We start from the raw sequence: 14,089 nt of genomic DNA on the forward strand, positions 1-14,089 counted from the left end.
TCTCAAACCCTAATTCATCTCTTGTATCCAATCTTTGTACCCAAACTCAGATTGGTACCTGTGGGTTGCTAGTAGTGTTGATTACTCCTTGTAGATGATGCTAGTTGGTTTATCCGGTGGAAGATCATATGTTCAGATCCTTAATGCATATTAATACCCCTATGATTATGAACATGAATATGCTTTGTGAGCAGTTACGTTTGTTCCCGAGGACATGGGTGAAGTCTTGCTATTAGTAGTCATGTGAATTTGGTATTCGTTTGATATTTTGATGAGATGTATGTTGTCTCTCCTCTAGTGGTGTTATGTGAACGTCGACTACATGACACTTCACCATTATTTGGGCCTAGAGGAAGGCATTGGGAAGTAATAAGTAGATGATGTGTTGCTAGAGTGACAGAAGCTTAAACCCTAGTTTATGCGTTGCTTCGTAAGGGGCTGATTTGGATCCACTAGTTTCATGCTATGGTTAGGTTTACCTTAATACTTCTTTTGTAGTTGCGGATGCTTGCAATAGGGGTTAATCATAAGTGGGATTCTTGTCCAAGAAAGGACAGCACCCAAGCACCGGTCCACCCACATATCAAATTATCAAAGTAACGAGCACGAATCATATGAGCGTGATGAAAACTAGCTTGACGATAATTCCCATGTGTCCTCGGGAGCGCTTTCTCATTATAAGAATTTGTCCAGGATTGTTCTTTACTACAAAAGGGATTGGTCCACCTTGCTGCACTTTATTTACTTTCATTGCTTGTTACCTGTTACAAATTATCTTATCACAAAACTATCTGTTACCTACAATTTTAGTGCTTGCAGAGAATACCTTACTGAAAACCGCTTGTCATTTCCTTCTGCTCCTCATTGGGTTCGACACTCTTACTTATCGAAAGGACTACGATAGATCCCCTATACTTGTGGGTCATCAAGACTCTTTTATGGCACCGTTGACAGGGAGTGAAGCTTTGGTGAGTGGAACTTGGTAAGGAAACATTTATATAGTGTGCTGAAATTTACTGTCACTTGTTACTATGGAAACTAATCCTTTGAGGGGCTTGTTCGGGGCATCTTTGCCCTGACCAGTAGAGCAAAGAGTTGCTCCTCAACCTACTGAAAATGTTTACTTTGAAATTCCTTCGGGTATGATAGAGAAACTGCTAGCTAATCCCTTTGCAGGAGATGGAACATTGCATCCTGATTTACAACTTATCTATGTGGATGAAGTTTGTGGATTATTTAAGCTTGAAGGTATACCCGATGATGTTGTTAATAGGAAGGTCTTCCCTTTATCTTTGAAGGGAGATGCATTGACATGGTATAGACTATAAACAATTGAAATTGGAATTTCACCAGAAGTTCTATCCTATGCATCTTGTTCATCATGATCGTAATTATATATATAATTTTTGGCCTCGCGAAGGAGAAAGCATCGCTCAAGCTTGGGGGAGGCTTAAGTCAATGTTATATTCATGCCCCAATCATGAGCTCTCAAGAGAAATGATCATTCAAAAATTTTATGCTCGGCGTTCTCTCAATGATCGCACCATACTTGATACTTCCTGTGCTGGTTCTTATATGCTGAAGACTATTGAATTCACGTGGGACTTATTGGAAAGAATTGAACGCAACTCTGAATATTGGGGTTCCGATGATGGTAAGGAGTCAGGTATGACACCTAAGTTTGATTGTGTTAAGTCTTTTATGGATACCGATGCTTTTCCTGGATTTAGCACTAAATATGGTCTTGACTCTGAGATAGTAGCTTCTTTCTGTGAATCTTTTGCCACTCACGTTGATCTCCCTAAGGAGAAGTGGTTTAAATATAACACTCTCGTTGAATTAAAAGTAGTTGCACCTGTTACAGTTGAAGAAAAGATTATCACTTATAATGATCCTATTGTTCTTACTACTTATGTTGAGAAACCACCTTTCCCTGTTAGGATAAAGGATCATGCTAAAGCTTCAACTGTTGTTCGTAAGAGTAATATAGAACTATGCACCTCCTGAGTAAATTAAAGTCGAACCTAGTATTGCTATGTTTAAAGATCTCTTGGCTAATAATATTGATGGGCATGTTATTTACTTCTGTGAGGAAGCTGCTAATATTGCTAGACCCAATGCTAAGATACATAGACCTGTTGTAGGCATGCCTGTTATTTCTGTTAAAATAGGAGATCATTGTTATCATGGCTTATGTGATATGGGTGCTAGTGCTAGTGCAATACCTATTTCCTAATATAAAGAAATTATGCATGATATTGCACCCGCTGAGTTAGAAGATATTGATGTTACTATTAAGCTTGCAAATAGAGATACTATTTCACCAATTGGGATTGTTAGAGATGTCGAAGTCTTGTGTGGGAATGCTAAATGCCCTGCTGATTTTCTTGTTCTTGGTTCCCCACAAGATAGCTTTTGTCCCATTATATTTGGTAGACTCTTCTTGAATACTGTCAATGCTAGGATTGATTTCGAAAAGGATGTTGTTACAATTGGCTTAGGGGATATGTCTCATGAGTCTAATTTTGCTAAGTTTCATAGACAGCCCCATGATAAAGAATTGCCTAGTAAGGATGAAATTATCGGTCTTGCTTCTATTGCCGTGCCTCCTACTGATCCGTTAGAACAATATTTGCTAGACCATGAAAAATGATATGTTTATGAATGAAAGAAGGGAGATAGATGAACTATTCTTTAAACAGGGTCCTATTTTGAAACACAACTTACCTGTTGAAATCCTAGGGGATCCTCCTCCACCCAAGGGTGATCCTGTGTTTGAGCTTAAACCTTTACCTGATACTCTCAAATATGCTTATCTTGATGAAAAGAAGATATATCATGTTATTATTAGTGCTAACCTTTCAGAGCAGGAAGAGGAAAGATTATTGAAAACTCTGAAGAAGCACTATGCTGCTATTGGATATACTCTTGATGATCTTAAGGGCGTTAGTCCCACTCTATGCCAACACAAAATAAAATTGGACGAAGACGCCAAACTAGTTAGAGATCATCAACGATGGTTAAATCCTAAGATGAAAGAAGTGGTAAGAAAGGAAATACTAAAGCTCCTTGAGGCAGGTATAATTTATCCCGTTGCTGATAGTGAGTGGGTAAGTCCTGTCCATTGTGTCCCTAAGAAGGGAGGTATTACTGTAGTCCCTAATGATAAAGATGAATTGATCCTACAAAGAATTATTACATGTTATAGGATGGTAATTGATTTCTGTAAATTAAATAAATCTACTAAGAAAGATCATTACCCTTTACCTTTTATTGATCAAATGCTAGAAAGACTATCCAAACATACACATTTCTGCTTTCTAGATGGTTATTCTGGTTTCTCTCAAATACATGTGTTAGCGGATGATCAAGCAAAGACTACTTTTACTTGCCCTTTCAGTACTTTTGCTTATAGACTTATGCCTTTTGGTTTATGTAATGCACCTGCTACCTTTCAAAGATGCATGATGGCTATATTCTCTGACTTTTGTGAAAAGATTTGTGAGGTCTTCATGGATGATTTCTCCGCTTATGGATCCTCTTTTGATGATTGCTTGAGCAACCTTGATCGAGTTTTGCAGAGATGTGAAGACACTAGTCTCGTCTTGAATTGGGAGAAGTGCCACTTTATGGTTAATGAAGGCATTATCTTGGGGCATAAAATTTCTGAAAGAGGTATCGAGGTTGATAAAGCTAAAGTTGATGCTATTGAAAAGATGCCGTGTCCCATGGACATTAAAGGTATAAGAAGTTTCCTTAGTCATGCCGGTTTTTATAGGAGGTTCATTAAGGACTTTTCTAAAATCTCTAGGCCTCTGACTAATTTATTACAAAAAGATATTCCTTTTGTCTTCGATGATGATTGTGTAGAAGCATTTGAAATACTTAAGAAAGCTTTGATCACGGCACCTATTGTTCAGCCACCTGACTGGAATTTACCCTTTGAAATTCTGTGTGATGCTAGTGATTATGCTGTAGGTGCTGTTCTGGGGCAAAGAGTTGATAAGAAATTAAATGTTATCCAGTATGCTAGTAAAACTCTTGACATTGCCCAGAGAAATTATGCTACTACTGAAAAAGAATTCTTAGAAGTTGTATTTGCATGTGATAAGTTCAGACCTTACATTGTTGATTCTAAAGTAACTATTCACACTGATCATGTTGCATTTAAATATCTTATGGAAAAGAAAGATGCTAAACCTAGACTTATTAGATGGGTCCTCTTGCTCCAAGAATTTGATTTGCATATTATTGATAGAAAGGGAGCTGAGAACCCCGATGCAGACAACTTGTCTAGATTAGAGAATGTTCTTAAAGACCCACTACCTATTGATGATAGCTTTCCTAATAAAGAATTAGCTATCATAAATGCTTCTCGTACTGCTCCATGGTATGCTGATTATGCTAATTACATTGTTGCTAAATTTATACCACCTAGTTTCACATACCAGCAAAAGAAAAAGTTCTTTTATGATTTAAGACATTACTTCTGGGATGGCCCACACCTTTATAAAGGAGTAGATAGTGTTATTAGACGTTGTGTACCTGAGCACGAACAGGAACACATCCTATGCAATTGTCACTCCGAGGCATATGGAGGACACCACGCTAGAGATAGAACTGCACATAAGGTATTGCAATCCAATTTTTATTGGCCTAGTCTCTTCAAAGATGCCCGTAAGTTTGTCTTGTCTTGTGATGAATGCCAAAGAATTGGTAATTTTAGTAGACGTCAAGAAATGCCTATGAATTATTCTCTTGTTATTGAACCATTTGATGTTTGGGGCTTTGATTATATGGGACCTTTAACTGCCTCTAATGGTTATACCCATATTTTAGTTGCTGTTGATTACGTTACTAAGTGGGTAGAAGCTATTCCAACTAGTAGTGCTGATCATAACACTTCTATTAAGATGCTTAAAGAAGTTATTTTTCCGAGGTTTGGAGTCCCTAGATACTTAATGAATGATGGTGGTTCACATTTTATTCATGGTGCTTTTCGTAAAATGCTTGCTAAGTATGATGTTAATCATAGAATTGCATCTCCATATCACTCACAGTCTAGTGGTCAAGTAGACTTGAGTAATAGAGAGCTCAAATTAATTTTGCAAAAGACTGTTAATAGACCTAGGAAGAATTAGTCCAAGAAACTTGATGATGCATTATGGGCTTATAGAGCTGCATATAAGAATCCTATGGGTATGTCCCCGTATAAGATGGTTTATGGAAAAGCATGTCACTTACCTCTCGAACTTGAACATAAGGCATATTGGGCTATTAAAGAGCTCAACTATGATTTTAAACTTGCAGGTGAGAAAAGGTTATTTGACATTAGCTCACTTGATGAATGGAGGACCCAAGCCTATGAGAATGCCAAGTTGTTTAAAGAAAAAGTTAAAAGATGGCATGACAAAAGGATACAAAAGCGTGAGTTTAATGTAGGAGATTATGTGTTGCTTTTCAACTCACGTTTAAGATATTTTGCAGAAAAACTTCTCTCTAAATGGGAAGGTCCTTACATTATCAAGGAGGTCTATCGTTCCGGTGCCATAAAAATCAATAACTTCGAAGGCACAAGTCCGAGGGTGGTGAACGATCAAAGAATCAAACATTATATCTCAAGTAATCCTATAAATGTTGAAACTAATATTATTGAAACCATAACCCCGGAGGAGTACATAAGAGACACTTCCCAAAATGTTTCAGACTCCGAAAAGGAATAGGTATGTGGTACAGTAAGTAAACCAACTCCAAAACAATTCTAATAGCATTTTTTCTCCGTTTTGGAATTTTTAAGAAAATAGGAAAATAAGAAGTAGTCTGGGAAAGAGACGAGGCATCCACGAGGGTGGAGGGCGCGCCCACCTCTACTGGGCATGCCTCCCTGCCTCGTGGGCACCTCGTGTGCTCTCTCGAGTCCGTTTTTTTGCACGATACTTCTATTGGTCGGTAAAAAGTTATTATATAATCTCCCGAAGGTTTTGACCACCATATCACACAAATATCCTCTGTCTTTGTTTCGAGCTGTTTTTCTGACAGATCTAGAGCATCATGACGTCACCCTCCGCCAACAATGAAGACAAGGATGCTTGGCTATTGAAGATAAAGCTGAAAAGAGAAGAACCGAAGGAGATCAACAAGGATGAAGGGATCAAGAAGGCCATGGAGGATCTAGCTCCGGCGGCAGAAGAAGAAAATATCCCTCAACCTCTACCTAACCTCTTTACCCGAACTGAGATTGAAGCTTTCAAGGTGATTGAGTTAGCTCGTATACAAAACAAGTATCTCACACAGGAAAATATTTTGTTGAAGGAGCATATCATCGCACTCAAGGGCATTATCCGCAAACTGGAGGAGCTTCTACGCTTGATGTGCGACTATCCATCATCATCACCACCTTCTTCACCACCTCCGAGGACATAATCACATGGGTGTGGGTCCTCCCCTTGGCAACTGCCAAGCTTGGGGGAGGTGCCCCGGTATCGTATCACCACCACACTCCTATCTTTACCGTTTTTCTTAGTTCGATCCTTTTGGTAATATCTTGATTTGGTAGGATAAAGTTTTGGTATGATTTAGTTTTGAGTTTTGCTTTGTGATCCCTCTATGTAATCGAGTCCGTGAGCTATATAATAAAGATTAGTGTTGAGTCAAGGGCTTTACTATCTTGCTATGATCTTGAGAAAATAGAAAGAATAAAAATAAATAAAAGAGTTCATATTGATCTTATGGATAGTAATGATTTCACACATAAAGAGTATGATACATAGAAGTTGTTGATAGTTGACAAACATAGTTTTGGTCATCGTTGCAATTAATAGGAAGTAGGGATGAAAAGAGTGGAAACTTTCCGTTTTCCGGAGGAAAAATGGAACAGAGAGGAAATATGAAACTGGAAATGGAAATTTGCAAAACGGAAGTGAAAGTGGAATTTTTTATGCGGAAATGGAAACAAAAACGGAACGGAGTTTTCCGGTGGAATGGGCGTGGAAACGGAACTTTCCATTTCCGTGAAGATGGAATTTCCGTTTTTACTATAGACCTATGGCTGCTTTGTAGTCCAACGACCAACAACGCACAATTACATAATGAGTAGAATGGATCATTTGAGCCCATCTTCTACAACCACACATGTACTCAGCTTGACCGTATACACAATTGTTCAGTATTACTACAATACTACACTAAGTTGCTAACATAACGCTGTTATTTTGTAGCCATGTCAAAAATTCGTTAAATTTGGATGTGTTTTGTGTGTATTTCCCTATGATTCAAGGGTTCTTTAAGTTCCGTTCAACACCCACTTCTGTTTCCGTGTCCGCTTTGTATTCGCTCCGTGTCCGTTTTTGGTAGTATCTGTTTCCGTATTCATTTCCGGGGTTTCTGTATTCGTTTCCGCTTTTGCAAAAATATATGAAAACAAATATGGTAGCACCCAGTTCCGTCCGTTTCCGCTCCGTTTTCATCCCTAATAGGAAGTAATAAAGAAAGAGAGGTTTTCACATATAAATATACTATCTTGGACATCTTCTATAATAGTGAGCACTCATTAAAGTATGACATGCTAAAGAGTTGATGTTGGACAAGGAAGACAACGTAATGGGTTATGTTTTCTCACATCTTAGTTAAAGTATATTGTCATGGATCATCCAACATGTTGAGCTTGCCTTTCCCCCTCATGCTAGCCAAATTCCTTCCACCAAGTAGAGATACTACTTGTGCTTCCAAATATCCTTAAACCCAGTTTTGCCATGAGAGTCCACCATACCTACCTATGGATTGAGTAAGATCCTTCAAGTAAGTTGTCATGTTGCAAGAAATACAAATTGCTCTCTAAATATGTATGACTTATTAGTGCGGTGAAAATAAGCTTTACAAGATCGTGTGATATGAAAGTAATAAAAGCAACGGACTGCATAATAAAGGTTCATATCACAAGTGGCAATATAAAGTGACGTTCTTTTGCATTAAGATTTTGTGCATCCAACCCTAAAAGCACATGAGAACCTCTGCTTCCCTCCACGAAGGGCCTATCTTTTACTTTATGTCTTTTACATTATGCAAGAGTCAAGGTGATCCTCACCTTTCCCTTTTTCATTTTATCCTTTGGCAAGCACCTCGTGTTGGAAAGATCCTGATATATATATATCCAATTGGATGTAAGTTAGCATGAACTATTATTGTTGACATTACCCTTGAGGTAAAACATTGGAAGGCAACACTATAAGCCACTATCTTTCTCTGTGACCGATTAAAACTCCAGAACCATAAGTATTGCGTGAGTGTTAGCAATTGTAGAAGACTCTATGATAGTTGAGTATGTGGACTTGCTGAAAAGCTTTATTCTTGACTCTTTCCGATGTTATGACAAATTGCAATTGCTTCAACTAGCAGAGTGGCCCGCTCGATGCGCGGGCTAGCATTTTATAAAGTTTAATAATTACAACATATATTCCTTTTGGTTTATCTAAAGAAAAATTGCAGGCATATCTGATGACATTTACAAATATAAGACTTTTGCAAGCATAGTTTTGGTTTATCCATTTGTCATTTACCTTCTAATTATGCATGCCATACAAACTCTATTAATATTATCAGTTGGCATGCATTTATTTATATAATATACATATGTTTCATTATTAATCAATATAATTTTTTTACATACTAAATCTCTTAATATGACGTTATATTTTTTTACCCTGGCGAGCCATCTATATATTATTGTTGAATTATGGAAAATGCATGTACATTATGGTGCGACTGAAGAAGAGTGGCTCTCGCATATGCGATGATGTCTTATTTGAATTTTTGAAAATTCAAAGTGAATGTAAAATAAATTAATGATTTTGTACATCTTCTCAATATGGGTAGGAAATAATACAAATGTATAACCACAACTAATATTATGCTAAATAACCTATCATAATCCGAGAAGCTAGTTAATTATGCTTACTTTGTTAGATATATAAATGGTTATTAATTAGGTATTTGCTATAAGTACCTTAGTGATCACATGTTTGTACGTGTGATATTGGATCACTGGACAGAGATAAAGTTTTGGCCACAAGCTCGCTGATACTGCTTTTGCTATGTTAGATTGTTATGGATGTTAACATTCAGGTCGAGGGTACCTTAAGTGTCTCATCGAGTTGACCAACTAAAACAATGTTGTTTTGATGATCGTACCGTCAGAATTTTTTGTGAAGTAAAATTGAAAAATATTTTGCCCTTGGTAACACGTAAACCTTCCAATTTGACTATGGGATTTGTTACCCATGGATATCCAGCCTTCTTCTGAATGGTGCGGGTATGATTTTATTGCCCATGATTTACCATGTAAATATTATGACATGTCAGTCATCGATGATATATGCTATTTAAAATCCCTAATTCCAGGATATATAGTAACTGTACCAAAAAGTACCTGAGGTTATTTGTCATGTAGTACATGTACGATGTGGACTGTAATTATGATTATGGTCACCCTATATGAATCATATTGTCAATTTTATCAAGTAGATTCATTATGATCATTTTCCGTGAGTCATAAATGCACACAAACCCTTTCAAGAAAGAATAACAAAGTAAATCGCAATTAAAAATAAATACAATTTGTTTTAACAACTTGTGTATTAGAAACAACATAAGTATATACAAAGAAAAGATTTAATATCAACTAATTTTAAGCATGATACTGGAACACTGGTAAACCTAGAAACTAATTTGATGCAAATGGATGGATGCTTGTCTATAGATTTCTTAATTCCTAGAAGTACAATCAAGTAGAGTTGGATATCCAGGTTGGAAGATATATATTATACCAGAAATGTTGACATCATGTAGTCCCATCTCTTTCTTCAGCCAGTACACCCATGCAAATATGTAAGACAGAGAAATGAAGTAATGTCGTTAATAGTCTGTAAAGCCAATCAACAAATCAAAGCTCTCTGGAAGCACATACAGCGTATTCATGCAAACGATAGTATTGAGATGGCAAGCCAATTGTACTTTCTTTCTAGCAATATATTATCATGTTAAATTAAAACTTGGATCCCAAATTGTGAGTACAACACATTGGCATAACTTTACATATATTTTTCTTAATAAAGTTTGATGTCACATAAATAAATATTTATATGAAGGTATGACATTCAAAAAGAAATATATTTGTGTGGAAGTCATTCAAATATTGTAATTATGTACTCTGTTAATTTATGCTAAACAATGCATGATTATAGTATAAGGGTCTGCCTAACTGATCTAGCAGATATAAAAACCTATCTAAAAAGTGTTCATCTTGGTATAATAATGTATTCATCGTACAAAAGGGTAGAAGGATCTGACTATGCTTGGGCGGCCGAGGAAAAAATATATTTCTCAGTTCAATTTACAAATTTATTCATACATATGTAAAAATATTCATGTTGATTCATTAATCTATACATGTAGTACAAAAGAAAGTGTAAAGAATTTTTCATACTTACAAAAGCGTGGAAACTTACATAAATCTCAATGTTGCATGGACAACTCTCACCAACTGAGAAATAAGGAACTCTCAGGTGGATTAGAATAGCGAATCTATACATATGAAGAGTTGTATTATTTTCCATTAGTGTGCAAGTATGTCCGATTCACTCGTTTCTTCGGTTCCACGATGTGGTAGTACATATGAAATCGCATTTTGATCTTTTTATCTTCTCGGCGCCTCTAATGACTTGTATATGTTTATTCATTAACTGTAAATGGATATGAAAAATTGCCTATCGATGACTTGTATATATATTACTGTACATTGTGCAGAGATCATATCAGACTTGCATGCCAATAATAAATTGCCTATCGATGCATGGATGCATCCATCTGGACGCTCATGCTTCTCATGTATATACCATTCACAAGCCTATTCACTTGTGGAATCGTAACACTCATTGATAGAAGTTTTGCTGCCTTGGATAGACTTTTCACAGTACTTTTAGCTGTTATTTGCAAGACAAATAGTAAATTCCACTTCACCCTTCCTATGTTCACGTGTTCAAGCCAGCTCCTGTTGATGGAAAATCACACATGCAAGGAGGAATTACCTGCCAGTTCAGCTTAGCTAGATGCGAGGGTCAAGCCACGCTCCAATCTAGCAACTTGGCGTCCCCATCTTGTACATCGCTCATGTACGAATTCTGCATGGTGGTGGTCTCGTTCGCTATCAGTGCCCGAGAGATCATGGAGGAACATGAAGCCAGCTTTGCACCGTTGTGTCTTTCGAACACCACTACATGGCGGCTGAGAGATGATGGCTAGGGACTTCTGCTCCGCCCTAGGCGACCTGGGACGGCAGCTCCGCAATCTATGCATCGTGCAGCTTGTCAGTTCCCGATTCATCCGGTTGTTCAGCCATATTTAGGAGGAGGAGGTGTCGGCCGCCTCATCGCAGCTGTCACCAGATGTAATTCTCTAGTTTCCTGGATCAGGGATGGAGGGACACTTCCGAAAGAGAAAGGCCTGGGTAGGTTTGAGCTTTTGTGAGATATACATGTAGGGCACGATTTGTTTTCAGAGTTTGGGTAGAGGATGTTAGGCATTCTTCTTTTTTGAAAGGAAGGAGCACGTTAGGTATATTTAATTCAGAGTTGGGGCCCGACTTGTTTTTAGCGTCTGGGTTGAGGACGTTAGGGATTCTTTTTTTTTCTTGAAGGAAGGAGCACATTACTGGTTTATTTTATTCAGAGTTGGGCAGGGCACGCTAGGTATATTTGGTCGATTGAAATAATAAATGAATGGTACGTATGTTACGGACTCGTGGTGCTTTGCCACAATGCTATATATGTTACGCATATCCGACGGTTACATATTTATGATTTTAAAGGATCCACCAGATCAAAGGCTAGTATTTTCTAATTAACGTGGAATTTACAAATCTATTTTTCTCAATTCTGGTTAACTCATCAATTACTTTTTTATATAAATAGATGACTGAGATTATCGTTTGTTAGTTCCCAATGAAGTTTATGATGCATACTTGACATTGTGAATAGATTGTTACTTGAGCATAAGAAATCATATGACAAAATCTATATATGTTGTTGTTATTAGAATGATCATGATGCCCTCATGTCCGTATTTTATTTTTATCGACACCTCTATCTCTAAACATGTGGATATATTTTTTGATATCGGCTTTCGCTTGAGGACAAGCGAGGTCTAAGCATGGGGGAGTTGATACGTCCATTTTGCATCATGCTTTTATATCGATATTTATTGCATTATGGGTTGTTATTACACGTTATATCATAATACTTATGGCTATTCTCTCTTATTTTACAAGGTTTAATATGAAGAGGGAGAATGCCGGCAGCTAGGATTCTGGGCTAGAAAAGGAGCAAATATTGGAAACCTATTCTGCACAGCTCCAAAAGTCCTGAAACTCCACGAAAGTCATTTTTGGAATTAATAAGAATTATTGAGTACCAAAGGGGCCCCACACCCTGGCCACGAGGGTGGGGGGCGCGCCCACCCCTACTGGGCGCGCCCCCTGGTGGCCCTCCGGTGTCGATCTTCTTCTATATGAAGTATTTTACCCTGTAAAAAATCATAAGCAAGCTTTCGGGACGAAACTCCGCCGCCACGAGGCGGAACCAATCTAGGGATCCGGCGGAGCTGTTCTGCCGGGGAAACATCCCTCCGGAAGGGGGAAGTCATCACCATCGTCATCACCAACGATCCTCTCATCGAGAGGGGATCAATCTCCATCAACATCGTCACCAGCACCATCTCCTCTCAAACCCTAGTTCATCTCGCGTATCCAATCTTTGTACCCAAACCTCAGATTGGTAACTGTGGGTTGCTTGTAGTGTTGATTACTCCTTGTAGTAGATGCTAGTTGGTTATCCCGTGGAAGATCATTTGTTCAGATCCTTAATGCATATTAATACCCCTCTTATTATTAACATGAATATGCTTTGTGAGTAGTTACGTTTGTTCCTGAGGACACGGGTGAAGTCTTGCTATTAGTAGTCATGTGAATTTTGTATTCGTTCGATATTTTGATGAGATGTATGTTGTCTCTCCTCTAGTGGTGTTATGTGAACGTCGACTACATGACACTTCACCATTATTTGGGCCAAGAGGAAGGCATTGGGAAGTAATAAGTAGATGATGGGTTGCTAGAGTGACAGAAGCTTAAACCCTAGTTTATGCGTTGCTTCATAAGGGGCTGATTTGGATCCACTAGTTTCATGCTATGGTTAGGTTTACCTTAATAATTCTTTTGTAGTTGCGAATGCTTGCAATAGGGGTTAATCATAAGTGGAATGCTTGTCCAAGAAAGGACTGTTGGGGAACGTAGTAATTTCAAAAAAAAAATTCCTACGCACATGCAAGATCATGGTGATGTATAGCAACAAGAAGGGGAGTGTATCTTCATACCCTTGAAGATCGCTAAGCGGAAGCGTTTATCAACGTGGTTGATGTAGTCGTACGTCTTCACGATCTGACCGATCCAAGTACCGAAAGCACGACACCTCCGAGTTCTGCACACGTTCAGCTCGATGACGTCCTCGCCTTCTTGATCCAGCAAGACGAGCGAAGTAGTAGATGAGTTCCGGCAGCACGACGGCGTGGTGACGGTGTTGGTGAAGAACAATCTCCGCAGGGCTTCGCCTAAGCACTACAAAAACTATGATGGAGGATAAACTAGAGGGTACGGGGTTGCCGGCACACGGCTTGGTGTTTCTTGATGTGTCTTTGGTGCTAGCCCTACACCTCTATTTATATGTTGAGCCTTGGGGTCGAAACTTGGAGTAAAAGGCTCCACAAAGTCGGTTTCACCCGGAAGGCAAGAGTCCTTCTCGGACTCCAGGGCCAGACGCCAGGGTTCCTGGCGTCTGGACCCAGACGCCAGGGACCCTGGCGTCTGGCCCCTGGACTCCGCAAAACTTCCTTTTTGCGCTTTCCAAAAACCTTGTGGGCTTTCCCCTTTGGCCCAAATAACGTGTTCTCGTACCCAAACATTTCGGGAAACATCCGGAACCCCTTCCGGTGAATTCCGGAACCATTCCGGAGATCAAACACTATTATCCCATATGTAAAACTTTAT

This window comes from Triticum dicoccoides, chromosome 3B (genome assembly GCF_002162155.2).
Source record: "Triticum dicoccoides isolate Atlit2015 ecotype Zavitan chromosome 3B, WEW_v2.0, whole genome shotgun sequence".
NCBI lineage: Eukaryota > Viridiplantae > Streptophyta > Magnoliopsida > Poales > Poaceae > Triticum > Triticum dicoccoides.